Raw genomic sequence first — 4,363 nt, 5'->3', positions numbered from 1 at the left:
GCCAATGGTGTGTTAAAATCTCCTGTTATAATTGTATTACTGTTAATTTGGTTTTTCATTTCTGATATTACTTGTTTTATATAACTGGGTGCTCTGGAATTTTGTGCATATATATTTAAGATTGTTATCGAGGATCCTCCTCTTGTAGTTTTCCCCTAACAAGTATGTAGTGACCTGCTTTATCTCTTCTGATCATTATTGGTTTGAAGTTCACATTGTCTGCAAACAGAATAGCTACCCCACTTTTTTTGGTTTCCTGTTGCATATAGTATTGTTTTCCATCCTTTGACTTTCCGTCTATGAGTTTCCTTTTGGGTTAGATGGGATTCTTTTTGGCAGCATATGGTTGGATTTTGTTTCTTGATCCGTTCTGCCAGTCTATTTCTTTTAATTGGTGCATTGAGACCATTTACTTTAATGGTTATAACTGTTATATATTGGTTTATTGCTGACATGTTATATTTCTGCCATTGCATCTTTATCTTTCTGTTCTATTTAATTGGCTGCTTTTCTTTGTGATTTTTCCCTAAGTGTACCTAAACTGTCTTTCAGTGTTCTTTGCTGAGTTGGCTTGGTGATCATGAAGTTCTTCAGCTGTTCTTTGTCATGGAAGTATCTTATTTGCCCATTCATTTTGAAGGACTGTTCTTCAGGGTATATCAGTCTAGGTTGGAAGTCATTTTCCTTTAGGATATGGAATACTTTACTTCATGCTCTTCTTGACTTTATTGTTTGTGCTGAGAAGTCTGCTGCGATTCTGATAGGTTTTCCTTTATCTGTCTTTTCTCTCTGACAGCTTTTAATAATCTATTCTTATGTTGAATTTCTGGGATGGTGATTATTATATGTCTGGGCGTAATTTTATTTTCCTTATTTCATTTTCCTTTTATTTTCCTTTCCTTGGAGTTCTGTATGCTTCACTGATCCTGATATCAGTTTCCATTCTCATGTTTGGGAAATTTTCATCTATTACTTCTCTAAATATACTCTTGATATCCTTTACATTATTCCCTTCTTTTCCCTTAATCCCTATCAATCTTATGATGTTTTTCTTTGCATTATCTTGCAGCTGTTGTATTGTTGTTTCCTGATTTCTTGTTATTTTTAAAAGATTTTTCCTTTTCGGTTCACTTCCTGCAATCTTGCCTTTGAGGTCTGAAATTCTAGTTTTCACTTTCATTGAGGCAGTTTTTACAGCTTTCAATGGAACTTCTGTTTTCCTGTGTATCTCTTTGCATGTGCTTTATGTATTCTGTTTGTTTCTTATATTGTTCATCCAGATATTTTATGTTTTTTTTTAGTTCCTCCAGTTTTTTAACTGTGTCGTCTTTAGATATGTTCAGGATCTGTTTCATTTTTTTAATCATTTCTTCTTTTACCTGGGAGATTATTTCTAGTTTTAATTCCTTTAAAGCTTCCTGAAGTTGCTTCTTTATTTCAGTTGCTATTATGTCTGATATTTCAAGTGTATGGCATATATTTTCTTCTATGTACATAGCTCCTAAGGTTTCTTGTGATGGGCTGAATGTTTGAGTTTGAAATTTGGTCTTTCATTTTGTGATTTTCCTATATTTGTGTGTTTCAATGTTATTCTAAGGCTTCCCTTATGGCCTGTTTGAAATGGTCTTCTATGCCCTCATTCCTGGGATTCCTGTCACCCAGTTTCCCGGATTGATAGAGGGTAACTGGAGGTAGGGTAGGCTGGCTCAAGACCCACCAAGGTAGTCCAGTGCAACAGGAAGGTGTGAAATTCCCCCTTACTGGCTGAGCGAGGGTCCCAAACTAGCTGGACTGGGCTGGGCGGGGGATGGTGTGGAGACCCTCACCCCAGGCCACCCAGCCTCTGGAATGGATGGTGCTGGCAGGCCCAGAACTCTAGAGTCCGCCAAGCCTGGTAGGGAGCAGCAAGACCTGTGCAGGCCCATACAAGACCCTCTGAGCTGGTCCAGTGCTGATTGTGGCCATTCTTTCTGGGGTAAAGTGGAATCTCAGTGAAGTTTTCATTTGCATTTCTTTAAAAGCTAATGATGTTCAACCTTTTTGATCTATTTATGAGCCATTTGCATTTCTTTTCCAAGAAGTGTCTATTCATTTCAGTTGCCCATTTCTTGATCATGCTTTTTATTTTGGAGGAGCATGTGATTTTTTTGAGTTCTCTGTATATTTTAGCCCTCTGTCCAAGGAATAGCTGGGAAATTTTTTTTCTATTATGTAGGTTGTCTCTTTGGCTGTGCAAAACTTTTTAATTTGGCACAATCACATTTATTTATTTGTGGTTTCATTTCTTGTGAAATTTGAGTTCTGTTCATAAAGTCCTTGCACCCATTTATGTCTGCAAGTTTTTACTATGTATCTTCCAGTAGGCTAAATGTTTATGTTTTAACATTTGAAGATTTGATCTATTTTGAATTTAGTTTAGTGCATGGTGAGAGATAAAGGTCTAGATTCAGTCTTCATGCAGACAGCCAGTTTTCTAACACTATCTGTGAAAGTGTCTGTCTTTCCCCCAGTGAAAGTTTTTGGCCTCTTTGTAAATGATCAGGTGGCTGAATGTTCTTGGAATTGTTTTTGCATTCTTTTTTTCTGTTCCACTGAATCTATATATCTTCATTTTACTCTCAATTGAAGCTTTTTGGTGTAACTTGAAATCTGGGATTAGGATGACTCTGGCTTTCCCCTTGTTACCTAGCATTGCTTTTGGTATTCTGGGTCTCTTTATGTTCTATATGAATTGTAGGATTATTTGCTGTAGTGCTGTCAAAAACACTATTGATTTGTTTGGTTGATATTACATTAAATTTGTAGAACTGTTCCAGAAATATGACCATTTTGATAATACTGGTTCTGCTTATTCAGGACCATTGGTTATCTATTACTAGTATAGTATAGTTTTGTATAATTGTTCCCATGACCAATATGTAGTGGCCTTGTGTTTGCCTCTTTGATCAGTTTTGGTTGAAGTTCACTTTGCCTGAAAATAGAATAGCTACCCCTGCTTGTTTTGGGGTTTATATTTCATAGGATATTATTTACTACCATTTGATTTTTAGTCTATGAATTTCTTTTTGGATTACATATGTTTCTTTGTTTTTCATTTTTTATTACTGCACATCTGTAGTATATAATGATTACATTCCTCATAGGGAAATGTTGCATGTACATAATGTATCTTAATTCTTTTTTACTTTCCCTTCATCTCCACTCCCTTCCTCTCCCTTCATTTCTTGGTTCCCTTCATATATGCAAAAAAATCTTCCTCTGTGTTCTGTTTTATATAAGAACATGAAAGAGGAAATTCTTTAGTATAGGATATCTATCCCATCTCTAACTCATGATATAAGTGAGAGTATGTATTACTAGATGCTGATCTATTGTAGGCCCCTAAACTCTCATTAAAATTTTCCCTATTATGCAAGTGTGTAAACTTCTCACTGAATACTTAGCTCATCTATAAATAGATGAGAAAGACAAAATAGTGAAAGAACATGAAGAAGGAAAGGTTAAAAAATAGGTAGGGTGCAACACTGAGCTTCAACCTGCCTAAGGATGGAGCCAGACTGGATGAGGAAGGCCGGGCTTGGTGTCACAGGTGAGGAGGACACGAGCCAAGAAAGTGAAGATGGTCACCAAATCCTGCCTTGAGTGTGGCAAACAGGTTCCTGTTGCATGTAAATCATGGCCATGTGGTTACATATTTATTAGCAGAAAACTTAAATGCAAAACACTCAGAGAAATCACCGTCTTCTACAGAAAACAAGAATGACGCCAAGAGGAGGCAAACAGAGAGAGTTAGGAGAGAGAAGATAAATTCTACAGTAAATAAAGATTTACAAAACAAAAAGAGGTCTTGAAGTAACAGCCATTCAGATCATATCAGATGAGGAAGAGAAAAACCTAAAAGTGCATCTGTCAAAAACAGGAGGGAGAGAGAAACAGGAAGAGGAAACTGACATCTATACTAACCTTCCTGATGAAAAGGCTTTCGTATTTTCAGTCACCTTGGCAGAAATAAATAGAAAAATTATCAATCAAAGACTTATTCTCTGGTCCTGGTCTGAAGAATCTGTTGAAACTTCCTTCAGAATTGCATTAGCAAATTCTCAAAATGATGGACTTTCATGAGCATTCTCACTGCATCAATAAAGGGCATTGATTGATTTTTATCATTTAGGCCTGTGCCACAAGTTTGGAGCAAAGTTGTATGCTTGGCCTGTTCTGGGATTTCCTTATTTACCAAGGAATATTGTCAATGTTTTATGTTGGAATAATAGTAGGGGTATTTGAAAACCAAACCAAAAAAATGTTGGATGGATGGCTATTAAAGCTAAAAAGGGGTCATAGTAGGGGTGGAAATACAAAAATG

General features: G+C 36.3%; 1 pseudogene; it reads left to right on the top strand.

The window, feature by feature from the left end:
• The first annotated feature begins 1,620 nt into the window (after positions 1–1,620).
• On the top strand, positions 1,621–4,122 carry LOC100722883 (UPF0547 protein C16orf87-like; annotated as a pseudogene).
• Positions 4,123–4,363: the final 241 nt, after the last annotated feature.

The sequence above is a fragment of the Cavia porcellus genome, unplaced genomic scaffold, assembly GCF_034190915.1.
Source record: "Cavia porcellus strain 051 isolate PalLab524CR breed Dunkin Hartley unplaced genomic scaffold, mCavPor4.1 scaffold_33, whole genome shotgun sequence".
Classification (NCBI taxonomy): Eukaryota; Metazoa; Chordata; class Mammalia; order Rodentia; family Caviidae; genus Cavia; species Cavia porcellus.
This window is presented reverse-complemented; position numbering and strand designations above follow the sequence as displayed.